This window comes from Dromiciops gliroides, chromosome 2, assembly GCF_019393635.1.
Source record: "Dromiciops gliroides isolate mDroGli1 chromosome 2, mDroGli1.pri, whole genome shotgun sequence".
Classification (NCBI taxonomy): Eukaryota; Metazoa; Chordata; class Mammalia; order Microbiotheria; family Microbiotheriidae; genus Dromiciops; species Dromiciops gliroides.
Genome location: NC_057862.1, coordinates 565,581,197 through 565,601,155, shown reverse-complemented (window position 1 = coordinate 565,601,155; position 19,959 = coordinate 565,581,197). Strand labels below are relative to the sequence as shown.

General features: G+C 35.5%; 1 protein-coding gene and 1 pseudogene across 3 annotated transcripts in view; one reads left to right on the top strand and one right to left on the bottom strand.

Annotated features, from left to right (window-relative positions):
- MACROD2 (mono-ADP ribosylhydrolase 2) overlaps window positions 1–19,959 on the top strand; it is a 2,303,223-nt gene that overhangs the window by 394,531 nt on the left and 1,888,733 nt on the right. The gene's annotated exons all lie outside the window — the stretch shown is intronic.
- On the bottom strand, window positions 12,090–13,053 carry LOC122742543 (annotated as a pseudogene).

Below are 19,959 nucleotides of genomic sequence, written 5' to 3'. Positions count from 1 at the left end.
TGCCCAGGGTCACACAGCTAATAAGTGTCAAATGTCTGAGGCTGGATTTGAACTCAGATCCTTCTGAATCCAGGGCTGGTGCTTTATCCACTGAACCACCTAGCTATCCCCAAGTCATTTCATTTGAAGAGAAAAATTAATACATTATATCTTCATAGACTTTACTTAGCTTTATTTTTAGAAGCTTCCTTGAATCCTGTCATGGAATCAATCAATCATTATATCTTAGGGTCAGAGATTCAGAACTGTAATGGACCTTCATATGTTTGCTGTGTATTTTCTATGGTGTCTAGTGTTGTGTTAGGCACTGTGGTGATACACAGAAATTAGAGGCAGCTTCTGATTTCCACATGCCCATCTGTCCCTTACAAAGAAATGGATATTGGACACTTGATTCCTCAGCCAAGTGGTCACATTTTTCTTCAATTTCATTTAAAAAAACCCAAAAAACTTGGATTCTTCTTTCCCCTCTTTTTCCCTTTAAAATTTCAGACTCCAATATTCCTTTCCTGCTTCCAGCTTTGCTCCTGGGTTCTGGGTAGGATTTGCTTGGTAAACACTAATGCTGAAAGAGAAGGAGGCGAGTGAAGAATTGAGTATAATCAATGTTTTCTAGGTTAGCCAATCTACTAGTTACAGAGTTGGTCTTGTAAGCAACATTCTCAATGTTCTGTAACTCCCATCTGTGCCAGGAATTTCTGTCACTTCTTTCCCAGTCTCCCATCTATACCCCACCCCCATCTCAGTACTTCAGTATATCTTGGAAATATAGATGTACTTTAATTTAAATTCTTTGTTTATTTCAACCCCATCGCTATCACTAATATATACCTTTGTCTTTCCATACTAGAACTAATGGGAAAAAGGGGGCTTACCATGGAGCAATATATGGGGCAATATAAAAGACCTTTTAACCCCTAGCCTGTTTTCCAAATAGATCTGTTATTTGATGCAGATTTGTGTAAATGCTGCTTTCAGAAAAATCTGGTTTCAATTCCCGCCTTAGATACCTACTACTAGCCATAGAAAAAATAACTGTGAGACTCAAGACAAGTCACTTAAATATGATCTCAATTTCATTGTCCTTAAAATAACGATAATGACCGCACCTACCTCACAGATTTATTGTGAGTATCAAATGAGATGGTAATGGATATGAAGTGCTTTGCAAACCTTGAAATGCTATATAAATGTGAGCTATCATCAGCATCAATAATAGCGGTTCAAGACAATCTTTAAAGGATTATTTTCTTCTTTCATAAAAAGGAGCCAAGAGAAAGGATGTGAAACTTTCTTTTCTGCTAAAAAGAGGTAGAAAAGAAGGAAAATACTGCTTGGAAGAAAGGGATGCTGGCATTGGAAAGGGGAATAGATAGTTTAATCACTGTAAATCTCAGAATTAAAGAAAAAAGTAGGCGACCAGAAGTTAATCAAAGAATGATAAAGTGTTTCTAGGTGATTACACTGACATGAGGCACCCACCCACAGAAAAACCCATTCCTTTGTTTGTATTAACATTGCTAGAAATATTAATGGAGAATAAAATCCTTTTCACATTCCTTACCTTTGTAAGGAATATGTCTTTCTTCTAAATTTTGTCATAATGGGTATGTGTTTTGGGGGAAGGGTGGACAGTTTTTTTTTATTTATCCCTTTTACTAGTACAGTAGCATTGTGATAGAACTTAATTTGCTACACTGGACTCCTAGGATTCATAGTTCTTGGAAGGAGGGCATATAGGGGGTGATAACATAATACTCAGGGAAAATGAAGGCAGGCCCTAAAGACATACAGTGTATTTCAAAGTATTTGTAGTGGAGCAGGGTGACTAGTGACTTTGTTATTTAAGGTAATTATGGTAAAAAGGCTTTTGTAAAATAAATTGCATTCTATTTTTTTGTAAATATTAATCTTCATATATTTGTTTAAAGTGAAGTATACCCGTTCTGTTTTTATTTGATTGATGCTTGTTTTGCCATTTAATTGGCACCCATTTCTCCTAGCTATTGTTTACCTGATGATAAAAAAATAAAATTTTGCTTGAAATGAAATACATTTCATGAAATGCAACTTTTACTACTGGAAACTATTATAATGGATAGTCTTAAAATGCTACCTAGGAGCTCACTCATCTGACTCACACTATTGTTGTCTAGTAGGGTCTAGAGAAACAGGTAGAAGCTATTACTATTCCTAGGACTCTAAGACTCTTCCTTTGTGTGTCTCTTCTCCTGAAAGGCTAACTCACAAGCCCCCACATCTGTGTGCTTTATTGGCAAAGGCATTCACTCAAATGACATAGAAAAAAACAATAGTTACAAAGTGTTTTCCCCCAGAACTGGGGACACTCTTTCCCACCAATATACACAGTGACCTGGAGGGAGAAACAGTGGGCATTGACTTAAAGTACTGTGGTAATAGGGTATATGTGTAGGGGACTAATTTGGTAAACATAACTCACAGCTCCAGTACTTCAAGGCATCAAAATCCTTTGTGTATCCAAGTGAGTCTTCAGCGTTTACTATGAATTGAATCATTGTTCATGTGGGATAGCTCCTTGCAAGACACAATATTTCTACCGGGCTGGTGACTCAGAATTTGCTGGGCTTGTACTTCCTAAGGTGTGGTGTCTTGTCTAGGTAGATTCACACATTGGTAATCTGGGTTCACTTTTTTTGTGGTGGGGCAATTGGGGTTAAGTGACTTGCCTAGGGTCACACAGCTAGTAACTGTTAAGTGTCTGAGGCCGGATTTGAACTCAGGTCCTCCTAAATCCAGGGCCAGGGCTCCATTCACTGTGCCACCTAGCTGCTCCTGGGTTCACTTTTTAATATGCAGTGGCAGGTTTGTTTTGTTTTTGTTTTTGTTTTTCCCCAACCTGAACCAATGACTCATATGGGTGGTGGTTGTTTAGTCACATTTCACTCTTTATGACCCCAAGGATCCCCATGAGGTTTACATGGCAAAGATACTGGATTGCTTTGCCATTTCCTTTTCCAGTGGATTAAGTCAAACAGAGGTTGTGACTTGCCCAAGGTCATACAACTAATAAGCCTCTGAGACTAGATATGAACTCCTGTCTTCCTGATTCCAGGACCAATGCTCTATCCACTGAGTCACCTATCTGCCTCCTATCTGGGTAGTACAATTCTTTATTCAGCTAAAGTGTTATCATGCTCATTTCATCTAGAATGCTTCAAAACTTCTTTCACTCTAACTCCTTAAGAGACTCACTCATCTCTAAGGTTGTTTATTATCTCCAGGATGGAGATAAAAGACACCTAACCTTTTATGTCATAAATTTCTACCTGGCTCAAAAGCTGTCTTCATTCCATAAATCATTTCATGTTGCCTTAGGGTTATTTGTATTAGTTCAGCCCTTCTGCCTTTTGGGAATATTTTTGAGAAGAGAGCCAAGTACTAAAGGTATGAATATGGTACCCTAAAGGCATATTCATTGTCTTGCTGGCCCCTTCATATGCAGTTAAGGTGTTCTAGTCTTTCACCTTTTCTAAATTGGGGATATCTATTTTACATCAGAAGGCTTTCCACTTTACTTTTCTATGTCTGTCTGAGTTACTGAGTATCTTCAGCTTTTGCTCAAGTCTTACTGGGCCACTATTCTTAAGCTATCATTTGGCTTCTACCAATTTTTATTACCTTAAAAAAATCAAAACTACTACACTCAACTCTTTAGAAAAATTATATTTTAAGAAAGAATCTTTTATAGTGGGATTTTTTTTTGCATTATAAAATTGCCCTTTATATTAAAAGATGTTCCAATTTGAAAGGACTTTAATTTGGCCTGTGATCCTTTCAGTAGTGAGCACACATGTAGTTTGTATCATTGACCAAATGGACAAATTGCCAAGGAAAAAGGCATGGCTTCGGCATGAAGTTTCAGATAAGCAATAAGTAGCTGAGCTTGACTTTCCCCAGTTCTTGCTTGCCTAAATCCCTCTACTTTTTACTCATCTTAAAATAAGACATAGTCACCACACTCTTCCACCAGAGAAATAAACCCATAGGAAAACACCCTGAATGTCTTTTCCAGCAAAGTGATGTTCTAGAAAAGCACAAAAAGAAACCAAAACCACCACTATATCATCATCATTACTACCACCACAACCACTGTTATCATCACTACCACCATCTAATGATAACTCATATTCATATAGGACTTTAAGATTTGCAAAGTACTTTCTTCCTAATACCTCAGGAAGTAGAGGCAGTATGTATCATATCATAATTTTACATATGAAAAAACTAAGTCTCTAAAAGGAACTCAAGACTCCAAAGACTACCATGGCTACATTGTGGGAAGCATGTTCCAACTCTCCTGGAAATATATTTCACTTTGGCCTGTCATTGCAGAATGTTTTCAGGACAATTTGGGTAATAGCAATGGAAATCTCCTCAAAATATCATCTCCTTCTCGCCCTCTCTCCTTTAATCCATCAGGGTAACCAAAAAAGATTCTTCCCAGACTCTGCTCTCAAACTCTGTACTGGTTTTCATAGGCTGGGATCTGTTTTCCTTTGCTGCTGGCAATTTGTTAGCTATTAGCTATGGCTCCCTATTGAGGCAGTTCTCCATTATATTTTGACAGAGATTCTGAATAATTGACAACTAAAGTAGTTGAGTTGATATAGAGGATTGGATTTGGACTTTAGAAACATGGTTTCTTGACTATGGTCATTTTTGCTTTAGGTCACAGAGACCTATTCTTTTTGGCAAATGATCCTGAACTTCAGGATCAAAAAAGGGAGCATGTGAAATAATGTGGCACAGGCAGGTCTAGGTAAGGAAAAGTTTGAATGAGGATAGAAAAGATTTTGGATGTTCTATCTAATCCATGCTGGGACTAGGGCAGATATGGAAAACAATATCAGGATAGTAGATGTGCTATTAATTTCCCTATTTGGAGGGAGTTCTGTGAAGATACAGAACGACCATATCATTATCAAAATAGCAGCAGAAGGCTTTTTCGTCTGTGATTTTTATTCAGAAAAATCAAGCTGCTGGTTCAGTGCTCTGACATTCTGGTGCTAAGACTGTCATTCTACTTCAAGAGCTGTAGCAATATTTTCTACCACTTTTAATGAATGACTGAGGTACTCCTCCCATGGTATTTTGAGAGGCAGAAGACCTGTTTGAGAGTCAGATTTTATAAAAAGCACTGAAGAAATAAGCAAACAGAAGAAAATTCCTAAACCAATAAATATAAAGAGTTAAAAGAACTTCAAAATATATTCCAGAATAATTACAAATAAATAGGGATAACTAGACCTGTGATTTAATTAGGCTAGAAAACTCCAGATGATAAAACTTTATGTATTAAAAGGAGGTTGGCATCATTCATGCAACTTGTAGGCAGGACTGAAGGGATAATTGATTTACCCAGGTTTATAAAGTCAGTAAGTGTCAGAGATGGGATTTGAACTCATGTTATCCTAGCCCCAAGGTCAACTATTTACTACAATTCCTAGAGATCAGGAGGATAAAAGATGTTGGCCCTAAGAATCCTAAGAATGAATAGAAGGTATAAAGAAAAAGAAAAAAATGGAATTAGATTTACTGAGGGAAAACTTGGCAGGAGAATAGTATATTATAAGAAAACCTGGAAAATCTTATCAAAGTAGTGAAAACCCTATAACATTAAGATGAGGAGAATGAGTATGTTTTGTTTGAGCTCGCAAATGGAAAAATGAAAGGAAAAAGAGTATAATATAGACAAATATATAATAAAATAATTTGGGAATGGGGCAGGGACATGGAGATGGAAGAGAAGGGGAAGGGGGGGAGAGATTGCTAATGAAAGAAAGGATTTACAAGCATTTTTAATGAAAACATCAGAGCTGAATAGAAAATTTGACATTCAAAAATAAGACTCAAAAGAAACATGAGAGGACATATGAGTGAGAAATCATAAAGGCTCAAGCCTTTAACAAAATTAAACTATTTACATTCCTAAATGGGAAGAAGATACATGTAATCCCTGAGAATATCATTCATCATTAGTGTAGTTAGTAGGACTCTACTCAGAATTGTTGTGAATCTATTTTCTTTGAAATATCTCAAAAGAAGAATGGAGAGGTGAGAAAGAAGGATGTACTGGGGAAAAGGAAGGTAGAGGATGAATGATGAAAATTATCTCACATAAGAAGCATGCAATAAAGTGTTTTTAGAATGGAAAGGATAATGAAAGAGATGGGCAATGGGTAATACTTGAACCTCGTTGTTATCTGAGCTGGTTCAAGGAGGGAAGAATATACATACACATACTTTTGGGTATAGAAATTAGTCTTACCCAAAAGCAAAGTACCAGGAAAAGAGTCTCAGAAAGTGGGGGTGAGGGAGAAGTATTAAGAGGGAATGTATATTAAGGAAGGCAGTAGTCAGAAGCAAACACACTTTTGAGGAGGGGACAGGGTAAGAAAGATAAGAATAAAAAAAGATAATAGAATGGAAGGAAATAATAATTATCACTGTGAATGTGAATGTGATCAACACTCATAAAATGAAAAGGGACAGCAAGCAAATGAGAACAATAACAATATTTGATAAACCCAAGATCCAAGTTATTGGGGCAAGCACTCATTGGTTAACAACTACTGCTTTGAAAACTGGAAAGTAATATGGCAGAAACTAGGTGTAGATCAATATCTCACACTGAATACCAAGATAGGCTCAGAATGGGTACATGATTTAGACATTAAGGGTGTTATCAAAAGCAAAGTAGAGAAGTGTGGAAAAATTTCCTGTCAGATCCATGTTTAAGGTAAGAGTTAATGACCGAACATGGCTTAGATAGGAACACTGTAGGTAATATGGATAATTTTGATTACACTTATTTTAAAATATTTTGTGCCAATAGAAACAATGCAGCCAAAATTAGAAGGAAGAAACTGAGGAAACATTTTTACAATAACTTTCTTTGATAAAGGTCTCATTTCTCAAATATATAGAGGACTAAACCCAATTCATAAAAATAAGAACCATTCCCCAATTGATAAATGGTCAAAACATATGAACAGCCTATTTTCAAAAGAAATCAGAGCTATCAATATGAGAAATGCTCTAAACCACTAATAATTAGAGAACTGAAAACTAAACAGTGATGAGATACCACCTCATACCATCAGATTTTCTAAGATGTGAGAAAAGGAAAATGACAAATGCTGAAGGGAAGGTCAGTAAATAACTACACTAATGAACTGTTGGTGGAACTAGTCCATCCCCAGTATGTAGGACAATTTGGATCTATGAACAAATTGCTATAAAACTGTACATACCCTTTGACTTAGCAATACTGCTCCTAGATCCATACCCCCAAAGAGATCAAATTTTTAAAAAATGATTCATATGTACAAAATATTTATGGCTGCTCTTTTTGTGGTGGCAAAGAATTGAAAACAGAAAATCCTCATAAATTGAAGAACTACTGAAAAAGTAATGATATATAATTATGATGGAATATATTGTGCTGCAATAAATCATGAGTAGGATAGTTTCAGAAAAAACCTGAAAGTCCTTATATGAATTGATACAGTGAACTAAACAGAACCTTAAGAATAATATACACAAAAACTACTAGGTAGCGCAGTGGATGGAGTACTGGGAGTCAGAAAGACCTGAATTCAAATCCAGCTGCAGACACTTACTACCTATGTGGCCCTGGATACATCACTTAACCAGTTTACCTCAGTTTTCTCATCTGTAAAATGGGGATGCTAGCATCAATTTTATTCCCTTTCTTTTTTCATCTTTTTCCCTTTTAAGGATGGAAGTTAGAGAGCAAAAAGAGAAACTGATATGATGACATAAAGAAGGAAAAACCAAATTTAAAAATCATGAATTTGAATGGTAAAAACTTTTCCATAAAATGGAGGATATTGGCAGAGTGGATGAGGCATAGTAGTCAAGTATTCAAAGGAAAAGCTAATTGAACTACAGCAAGAAATAGACAGTAAACAATAATTATTTAGTACATGAATGTATCTTAAAGATATAAAAATCTGACTGAAAGATTAAAAATGTAGATACAGTCAGTAAGTCAATCTGTAGGCATTTATTAAACTTTTGCCAAGTGCTAGGCACTATGCTAACTGCTAAGGCTACAATAACAAAAAAGGTAAAGGAGTTTACATTTTAATGGGGGAAATAACATTTACATGTCAGTCTACATAAAATAAATATAAAATAGATGAAAAGTAGCTTTAGGAAAGGTGGTACTAACAGCTAGGAAAACTGGAAAGATTTTCTATGAGAGTTGTCACTTAAGCTAAATCTTAACAGAATCCAGGGATTCTAACAATTGAAAGATAAGAAGAAAAGTATTCCTACCCATGGGTATAACCAATGAAAGGGCATGGATACAGTAGATATAGTGGAATAGCAAGTAAGTCAGTATTCATGAGTTATAAATGTGCAGAGCAGATAGTAAAATTTTAAAAAAAATGTAGAAAGGAGTCAAATAATGCAAAGCTCTGAATTCCAAATTGAAAGGTTTATATTTTATCTTAGAGGCATAAAAAACCATTAAAGTTTACTGAGTAGGGGTGAGGTGGGGTGATATGGTCATATGTATGCTTTAGGAAAATCATTTTAGAAGCTGTTTGGAAGATAGATTGGAGTGAAGAGTGATTTGAGGAGGGAGACCAACTTAGAGGGTACTGCAGAAGTCCAGGTGAGAGACAATGATATTATTATTTAATGTGGTGTCTGTTTGATAGAGGGAAAGGAACATATTTGAGAGATGATAATGAAGTTGAAATGATATGATTTAGATATATAATATGACAAGATTAAGATTCATACTATGAAGGAGAATAAAGAGAGATGACATTGAACTTGTGAACCTGTGTGACTAGAAGAACATCATCCTCTTGAAAAAATAGTAAATTTTGGGAAAAGTGGGTTGTCAGGAAAAAAATCATTTTTGAGTTCTTTTTGACATGTTTAGTTTGAAATAACTATGCAGCACCTAGTTGTTAATGTCCAGGAGGCAGTTGATAATGTGGGACTTTGAAGCTCAGAATAGGGACTATAACTAGATATATCATTCTGGAAATTAAATTCTTTGAGATGACAGTTGATGCTATGGGAACTGAGGAGAAGACCATTTGAAAGAGTATATAGAAAAAATAATTTGACAGCACCTTGACAGATACCTACATTTAGTGAGCTTGACATAGTTGAAGAAAGACCTTGAAAAGAAGAAGGAATGGATGATCAAACCAAGAGGAGGACAACTGAAATACAAATGTCTTGAAAACCCAGAAAGGAGAGAATACAGGAATAAATGGTGGTCAATAGTGGAAAATGATACAGAGAAGTCAAGAAAGATGAGAATTGAGAAAAGGACTTTCGATTTTTCAATTTAAAGATCTTTGGTATCTTGATAGCTTTTTAGTATTTAACAGGTGAAATGAAGAATATAAATATTTTTTGCTTTGAATGGTACCTCTAAAATTGACTGTGTGATAAAACTTTTTAAAATTTCATAAAGAAAAAATAAAATTAAAAAAATTAAACACCTCATCTAAAGAATACAGTACAATGAAATTATAATCAATAATGGAAATTTAAAAAAAAACACACTGTGGCTTGAATAGAGGTTAAATGTAATTCTAAAGAATGATTGAATCAAGAACAAATCATAGAGATAATAAATAATTTTGTCAAAGTAAATAACTGAAATAATATGCTACAACTTTTGGCAGGCAGCCAAAGTAGTTCTTATGGAGAAATTTATGTCACTAAACAATTTAATCCATAAAAATGAGAGAGAATGAATGAATTCAGCTTGTAATTAAAAAACAATCCTAGAAAATCAACAAGTATACTCCTAAGTAAATAAAAAATAGAATATCTAAAAACTGAGATAAAATTGAAAATGAAAAAATTTGAGCTAATTATAAAACAAAGTGCTTTTGAAAATACTATTAAAACATAACCCATAGATCTTTTCATTTTTATTTAATATTTTACAATTTACAATTAATTAATTTCTTATAAATTTATAATTTATTTATTATAATTACCTTATTTTTCACATTCTTTTTAAATTTTGAGTTCCAAATTCTTTCTCACCTTTATGCCTATATATCCACTGAGAGGGCAAGCAACATAATATCAATTATACTTGTGAAATCATGCACAACATATATCCATACTTTATATTAAAAAAACCCCGAAAGTGAGAAAACTATGCTTTAATTTGTATTCAGAGTTCATCAGTTCTCTTTCTGGGAGTGAACAGCTTTTTTCATCACAAGTCCTTTGTAAGTGTTTTGGATCATTGAGTAGATTAGAGTAGCCAAGTCTTTCACACTTGATAAGAATTATTACATTGGGGGACGGCTAGGTGGCGCAGTGGATAAAGCACCGGCCCTGGATTCAGGAGTACCTGAGTTCAAATCCGGCCTCAGACACTTGACACTTACTAGCTGTGAGACCCTGGGCAAGTCACTTAACTCCCATTGCCCCGGAAAAAAACAAAAAAGAATTACTACATTGTTGTTCATGTGCACAATGATCTCCCAGATAGTCTCACTTCACTTTGCATTCGTTCCTATTGTTCTTGCCATTTTTTTTTTCTGGAACTTTTCTTCTTCTCATTTCTTATAGTACAACAATACTCCATCACAATATGACAAAATTTGATCAGCCATTTTTGAACTGAGGAGCATCTCTTTGATTTTCCAATTCTTTGCCACCACAAAAAGAGCTGCTATAAATATATCACACAAACACACCCACATACACACACATATCCTTTTCTTTTTGGTTCTTTTTTTTTATCTTTTTGAATACAGACCTAGTAGTAGTATTGCTGGGTCAAAGTGGTATGCACTGCTTTATAGACTTTTGGAGGTAGTTCCAAATTGTTCTTCAGGATGGTTGAATCAGTTCATTACTCCATCAGAAGTTCATTGGTGTACTTACTTTTTGCTTCATCCCCTCCAGCATTTGTCCTTTCTGATAGGTGTGAGGTGGGACTTCAGAGTTGTTTTAATTCATATTTCTCTAATCTATAATAGTCATCACTATTGGTCAGAAAAATGCAAATAAAAACAACTCTAAAGTACCACTTCACACCTATCAAATCAGTTAATATGACAGAAAAGGAAAATGATCAATGTTGGAGGGGATTTGGGAAAATTAGGACACCAATGCACTGTGGAGCTGTGAATTCTGGAGAGCAACAATTTGGAACTCTGCCCAAAGGGTCATAAAACTGCATTCCCTCTAAAGTGATTTGGATAATTTTTTCATATGATTATATATATAGCTATGATTTCTTCTGAAATATGCCTGTTTATATCCTTTGACAATTTATCAATTGGGGAATAGATCTTATTTTTATAAATTTGACTCAGTTCTATACTCTATATATTTGAAGAAATGAGGGCTTTATCATGGTTATACAAATTTGGATATTTCATTGTCTATGATGCTTTTTAGCACAATGTAATTTCCCTAATTATCTTTTTTAATTAGATCTATTTTTGCTTTTGCTTTGTCTGAGATCATGATTGCAACCCCTGCCTTTTTTTACTTCAGCTGAATCACATTAGATTCTGCTCCAGGCCTTTCTTTTAACTCCCTCTCTGTTTCTGTTTCAAATGTGGCTCTTGTAAACAATATATTATTGGATTCTGGTTTCTAATCCACTCTGTTTCCATTTTATAGGTGACCTCATCCCATTCACATTCTGAGTTATGATTACTTAACTGTGTATTTCCCTCCTATTTTCTTCTCTCTCTCTCTCTCTCTCTCTCTCTCTCTCTCTCTCCCTCTCTCCCTCTGTCCCCCCACGCCCCATCCCTCATCAGCCTCCCTTCTTTCTCTTGTGCCCATCCCCTCCTAGTTCCCTATTGGGTAAATTACATTTCTATACAGAACTGAATATCTATATATGTTCTTCCCTCTTTGAACCAATCCCAATGAGGATGAGATTTAATCATTGCTTGCCACTCCCCCAATTTCCCCTCCATCATAAAAGCTCTTCCTTGCATGCCTCTTTTTTCCCAAAAGGCAGAAATTAAGGTCTTTATTTCAAAATTTGGTTATAATCAACCCTTTTATAAAGTGCCAATGGTCACCTGCCATACCTGCACCAAGTTGTCTGTGTATCCAGCAAATAGAGTTTGACCATCATCAGACCAGACTAAGGAAGTACACTGGGGAGGCTCAGCTCTGCTGCTGGTGCTGATTACTTCTTGCTTAAGCTCTTCCACAGTTATTTTACCCTCTAGGTTCCAGATCTTGATGCTGGGCCCAGTGGCAGCATAGAACCAGTAGCGACTGAGGCTGAAGCAAAGAGAATTGATTATATCACCACCATCCAAAGTATAGAGTTGTTTACCCTTATTGAGGTCTCACAGCATGTCCTGACCATCCTTGCCTCCAGAGGCACAGAGAGAGCCATCAGGAGAAACTGTAACTGTGTTTAGGTAGCCTGCATGGCCAATGTGGTTGGTCTTCAGTTTGCAGTTAGCCAAGTTCCAGACCCTGACCACCTTGTTCCAGCCACAGGAGACAATGATAGGGTTGCTGTTATTGGGTGAAAAATGGATATAGGACACCCACTCTGACTGGTTCTCATCCTGTACAGTGTATTTACAGACAACCAGGGTGTTCCATAGCTTGATAGTATTATCCCGGGCACCAGAGACAATCTGGCAGTTGTTGGAAGAGAAGGTTACGCTCATCATATCCTTAATGTGACCAACAAAGCACCTGGTGGTAGTGCCAGTTGTAAGATCCCACAGTCTTAGTGTGCCATACCAGGAGCCTGAGAGTGCAAACTGGCCATCAGAGGAGATAACCACATCACTAACAAAGTGTGAGTGACCCCTGAGGGCATGCTGGGGGATCCCATAGTTTGTTTCATGTCTGGTAAGCTTCTACATTATAATGGTCTTATGTCAGGAGGCTGGCAGGATCATGTCTAGGAACTGGGGAATCATAGCAATTGGGTCATCCAGCCATTGTGGCCTTTAAGGTACCCTGAAGGGTCATCTGTTCAGTTACAATGACGGGAATTCAAGGGAATGCTCCAGGAGGAAGGATGGATCCAGATGTCATGGAGAGAGCCCAACCAGCTCTCCTATATGCTAGGAGCCTAGCAAGAAAAGGCATGCCTCTTTTACATGAGAAAAGCTTCCCTGTTCTACTTCTCCCTTCCCCTTTCTCCCAGAACATCCCTCTTTACACTCCATTATTTTTCTTTTTGGACATCATTCTAACATAATTGACTCACACCCATGCCCTCTGTCTATATAAACTCCTTTTAATGGCCCTAATAATGATAAATATCTTGGGAGCTAGGTATATCATCTTTCCATACAATAATGTAAGCAGCTTAACTATTGAATCCCTTTGAATGTCTTTCATGTTAACTTTTTTATGTTTTTCTTGCGTATTCTGTTTAAATGTCAAATTTTCTATTTTACTTTGGTCTTTTCATCAGAAATGGTTGAAAGTCTTCAATTTTATTAAATGCCCATTTCCCCATCTAAATGTTTATGCTAAGTTTTGTTTGATATATTATTTTTCATTGTAATCTTAGCTCCTTTGGTTTCTAGAATATCATATTTCAAGCCCTATGCTCCTTCAATATGGAAGCCACTAAATCTTATCTTGTGTGATCCTGACTCTGTTTCCATGATATTTGAATTGTTTCTTTTTTTTTTCTTTTTTTTTTTTGCGGGGCAATGGGGGTTAAGTGACTTGCCCAGGGTCACACAGCTAGTAAGTGTCAAGTGTCTGAGGCTGGATTTGAACTCAGGTACTCCTGAATCCAGGGCCGGTGCTTTATCCACTGCGCCACCTAGCCACCCTGAATTGTTTCTTTCTGGCTGTTTGAAGTATTTTCTCTCTGACCTGAGAGCTCTGGAATTTAGCAATAATATTCCTGGGAGTTTTCATTTTGAGATCTTTTCAAGAAATAATTGGTGGATTCTTTTAATTTCTATTTTACTCTCATAATCTAAGATATCAGTAAAGTTTTTCTTGATAATTTCTGGAAATATAATGTCTAAGTTATTTCTTTGATCTTGGCTTTTAGGTTTCCCAGTAATTCATAAATTATCTCTCCTTGATCTATTTTCCAGACAAATTGTTTTACAAATGAGATATTTCACATTATTTCATTTTTTTCATTCTTTTGACTTTTTAAATTATTTCCTGATGTCTCATAGATTCATTAACTTCCACTTTCCCAATGCTATTTTTAAGTAATTATTTTCTCCAGTGAGCGTTTTTACTTCTTTTAAAATTTTTCTAATTCTGTTTTTTAAGGAATTCTCTTTTGGGAATTTTTGTACCTCCTTTACCCCTTAACCAATTCCATTTTAAAGGTGTTATTTTCTTTAGTATTTTTTGTGTCTCTTTTAGCAAGCTATTAATTCTCTTCTCATAATTTTCTTGAATCACCATGATTTATTTCTGCAATTTTTCTTCTAGTACTCTTAGCTGTGTGTTTTTTTTTAATTTCCCAGCAATTCTTGTTAGGTTTGGGTTCAATTAGCAGTTTTCTTTGAGGCATTTTGTAGCTATTTCAGAAGACATTATTGTCTTCTGAATTTATATCTTGGTCTTCCCTGCCACTTTTTGTTGTTTGCTTATTTTTTCCTTCTTATTTCTTTGGACTTTTTGTTAAAGTTGGCCTTTGCTTCCTTGGGGCTGGGAAGGCACTGTCTCAAGCTTCAGGATTTTTCGTGCTGCTATTTTTAGAGCTAGTTCTAAGAATTGGCAAGTTGTAGGTGCTTCCATGGTGGTGTGATCTGAAGAGATGTGTGGTCATCATTTATCTATCCTGCATTCTTGTCCTTACTTAGCAAGGATCCTTGGTTCCCTGTAGTTGCAAGGACTAGTGCTCCTCTTTGGAACTGTGCATAGGGCCCCTGCTCCCTTCAGACAAACCACCAATGCTCCTCTCCACCCTTGGAACAGCAACCCAAAACTGTGTATGGACAATACAGTTGCCAATAAGCACCACTTATACCCTGTGCGAGCAAAGGGTACCTTCTAATCTCTTCTCACCAGTTGTCTGATCTACTTAACATGTCTGGGCTAAGAGTTCCCAAAGCTTCTGCTGTACCCACTACTGTGGGATGTGTTTGGGTTCTGGACATATGCCCATCCTAGTGTCACAGATTTCTCCTGCCAACTTCCTAAGGTTTCTTAGGCTGGAAAATTGTCTTGCCCCAAACTTTTGTTGGCTCTACCATTCCAAAATTTGATTTGATGTGTTATTTTAAAGTTGTTTGCAGAAGAATATTGGAATGGTTAAGCTGGGTGGCTTCCCTGACACTTCATTTTTATTATTTTTAAGGAGAAAAATTATTAACAAAGTAAAAAAAAAGATTAATTAATAACCTATGAAGAAGAAATAAGGGGAAATTTTCCAATTGATTGATTGTTCTTTGCTCTTTTGAGAGGAATACACAAATTAGAAAGTTCAGGCAAACTATGATAGTACAGCAGGAGGAACTGATCATGAAGTTGAGGGTTATGCAAAATATTATAAAGCACCATATATGCTGTTGAGCAGAGTTTAGAAAATAGGGAAAAAATCTTATAAATTAAATAACTATTTAAGATAATAGAGTGTCACAAGGCAGCACAGAGTAAATACCAAACAACTTGTAAGAGAAATAATTAATATTGGAATTTAGAGAAGATTAAAATGAAGTAGTGAGTTTCTAATGTATGTATTAAAATCTATTCAAGTTTGAGAATATTTTTATTTATCCATAAAATTAATTCTCAGATATGTTGTTTTCAGGAGTCATCAAATTAGTAATTTTTTCTTTAATTTTGGATAGCATGAACAATTTAGCTTTGTAAGAAATGTTTGTGCCAATGCTTAACACAATAATTCCATTCGTAATATATTTATAATTCATCCAGAGAGTGAATAACATTGTTCACTTTACTTTTATGATTATCTTTGTTCCATCCACTGAAGAACACATTAATATGGCACATTATATTTTTTCTTTTATAACCCTTATAATTTCTTCAGGATTATGCCACATTTCAATAGAAATAGTTCAGAAATATTCACAAGGAATTAATTGTTCATTTTTAAATAAATGGAGTCCTAAAGTAATATCTTTGCACAAATTTGAGGAATTTTAAAAATGCCATTGGAAACAGTTTATTCATTCTACTAATAAACTGAATATTGATAAAAGAAGAAAGACCTACAAACTTGTGCCACTGACACTCGCTAACATTGTGACCTTTGGCAAGTCATTTGGTTACTATAAATTGCAGTTTCTTGATCAGAAAAAAAAGTATGATAGTTGTATTGCCATTTGTACAGGATTCTTGCAAGGAAAATATTTCATAATCTTTAAATGTTTCATAATCTTACATGTGAATGCTATTGTCATCCTTATTTCTCTTGTAATTATTGTACTCTAACACTCCATAGAGTGATGATGTCAACATCGTTAGTACTCTTTCTTATAATCAAGATCACAACCTGTCCATGCCATTGCTATTATTACATTCTACTTAAGTCCTATTTCAATAGCCTCATAATACATCATGGTTTATTGTCTCACCAACACAGGTTTCGTTTTCTTTGTGTTCATATAAATTGATTTTTTTGTAATAAAACAAACAGTTATGTGCCTATGATATACACAGAACTGTGTTCAAGATTAAAATATTTAGATAAGGCAGTCTAATAAACATAAATAAATAAGTATAAGACAACAATTATGTCAAATGCTCATAGAAAAAAAAAAGACCACCAAACTATACATAAGGATATTTTAAGGCAGTATATTAATCTAGAGAACCACAGATTGACATTATCTATGTTCTACTGTATTTCTATTTATTTTGTTAAATATTTTCCATTTACATTTTAATCTGGTTCATACTCACCAAGGGAGGGTTTTGCTGGTAGTCCTTGTGTCTGATGGCTCTGTAATACATGATGAATTAAAGAGTTGCAATACCAAGTCCTCTGTGATTTCCAAGGAAAATAAGGCAATTTTTTTTTGATTTGACACAGATAGGCAAATTTTTAAAATCACTCTAATTATGTATATAAGAATGCTATACTCTGTGACTATATTCTTAGTACCACTGTCATTCTCTTCTTATGGAAAGCTATAGGAATCTGCCTTATCTAAGAACTTTGACTATCTGACCACTCTGACCTCCCTAGAAGGCCCCTTTACAAAAATTCTCTTCCTCCCCTTGGATATTTTTGTCATTTTGTCTTACTCTGTGTTTCAGATTTTAATCTATCTCTTTTTGGACTCGTGAAAAAAAGTGTATTTAACCCCTATTAAAATAAGGAATGTGTTAGAATTTATTTACTATTTAGAAAGCAAATGCGTTTGTTTTTTGTTTTTTTTTTTAGTGAGGCAATTGGGGTTAAGTGACTTGCCCAGGGTCACACAGCTAGTGTGTGTTAAGTGTCTGAGGCCGGATTTGAATTCAGATACTGCTGACTCCAGGGCCGGTGCTCTATCCACTGCACCACCTAGCTGCCCCAAGCAAATGCATTTTTAAAAAAACAAAATTGATAAGTAAAATGGATATATTATTAAAAGGGCTTATCTCTGAGATTATAACTGGCTTGTAGGTAAAACTTCCTATTTGTGTTATCTACTTTTATAATGTGAGCTTCTTGAGAACAGATATATTTGTATGCCCAGGACTTAAGAGAGAGCTTGTGTTTGAATCCCACAGTAACCCTGTGAAGTAGAGACTACAGATATTAATATCCCCATTTTATATCTGAAGGAATTAAAGCTGAGAATCACATAGCAAGTAAGTTTCAGAAGTTAGGTTTGAATGTAGGTTTCCTAAGTCTCAACCCTGGACATATGAATGGGCAGCATTAATCAACACCAGAATATGAAAACTATCAGCTTTATTTTCAGAGTCCTTCCTTATTTTTTATTCCTATGGAAATACTGTATTATAGTCATTTGGCAGTGTAATGTAGTAGAAAGAGAGGTATTCAGGGAATAGTACCACCTCTGGTGTGAGGGCTTGCAGAGCTCTTTTCTGGGCTGTTCAATGACCTTTGGTTTCACCTTCTCCCAACTCTCACCTGTGTCTCCAAGAAGCTATAGCAGGAGCAGCAGGCCACACATCTGCAGATTGTCTAAACCAGGTTGTGAGTAACTAATGGATCTAAAACCCATTGGTGAGTTAGGGGATGTTGACCCAAACAGCTGAAGACCTTCCTAGTGGAATGGGTGCATAAGAACACTTTATTCCAGCAACCATGAAGGTGGCTGAAAATGCTGTGAAATGCCTAGAGCTTGGTCAGAAAACAAAATACTAAGGGCATCCCAGGCAATCACAAGTCATCCTGACTTTTGTCTTGCCACCGGACTTTGATGGCCCTGGAAGAGAAAATGAGGGTGACAACTTTGTGCAACTCTGACTCACTTCAATCTAATTCATGTACAAGTCAAGACATCATCCTGTGATGCCATTGTTCCTCTTTGAAATTAAGGACAAACAACAGTAGAAAGAACTGGTTCTTTGGCTAATCATTTTGCTCTCTATGCCTCAGTCTTCTCATTTGTGAAATGAAGGAGGGTGTGAACTAAATAAACTCTACAATTTGGGGGGGGGCAGGTAAGTAGCATGCTTGATAGAGTGCCAGGTCTAAAATCAGGGAGACTCAAATTGGTGAGTTCAAATTTTGTCTCAGACATAAGTGATTCTTGGCAAGTCACTTAACCCTGTTTGCCTTACTTTTCTCTTCTGTAAAATGAGCCTAAGACAGAAATGGCAAATTCCTCCAGTATCTTTGCCAAGAAAACCCCAAATGGGGTTAAGAAGAGTTGCACATTACTTAAACGATTGACACTACTGAACAACAACCCAATGATCCCTTCCAGCTCTAATGCAATGATCTACATTTTGGTTGTTGTTTAGCAGATAAATTAAAGAACTTACAATTCAGGAATTGAGTGGCTTTCCCAATGCTTACTTAACCAGATCCACTGTCTCTGGGAAGTCACAGAGCCTCTTCCTTATTGATTACTACTTCTTTTCCAATTCTTTTCCTGCTACTTAAATGTTTTAGCAAGACTATCAAAATGTTATTTTTGTACTTCATTTATTGTTTAGTATATTCTGTATAATTTCATTAAAAAACTTAAAAAAATATGTTTCTATGCCTTTCACCACAGGAAGTAGAATTTTACTGACAATAACAATTTTGTCTAAAATTAATATCAGTATTTTTCAATGCCACAGAACAAAATAAATCATTATTATAGAATCCACAGCTGGTCTGATGGAGCTGTGGCAACAAATTAATTGGTATTCTTTAAAAAAAATGTTTGCAGGATGCAGATTGTGCTTTTTCACAGTTCTATAGAATAAAAATATGAGTTTGGCATAATGGCTTAAAGATGATGTTATATTACTTTTGTTTCACAATGTTTGAAGATCAATGTATGTATTAGAGGAATCAGTCTTTTCTCACTTGGAGAGAGAGGCAATATAGTATGGTGGAAAAACCACTACACTGGGAGTTTAGAAGAAATGGTTTCTAATTCCAGCCTAACCACTAAATAGCTAGGGCTTTCTGGGTAAGTTCTTTAACTTCTTTGGGCTTCAGATTTCCTAGATTTTATGAAATATCTGAAATCCTTTTCAGCTTCAATGTTCCATGCTTCGAGAATACTTATAGTTAATGGGCATTTGACATATCCTTTATTTTCTTTAATGGAACAGATTTTTGTTATTGTTGAAGGCTGATAGAATATAAACAGATTTTAAAAGTGATAATAGATTAAGTCCAGAAAAGTCATAAATAAGCAAGCAAAGTTCATTCCTTTATTTTAGATATTTTAAAATAAATACACTTGAAATTCCAGTCACCTTGGCCTAGTGGCTATTTTCCAAATTCAGCTTTCTATCTTTCACCTCCAGTTTCTATATAGCTTGTCT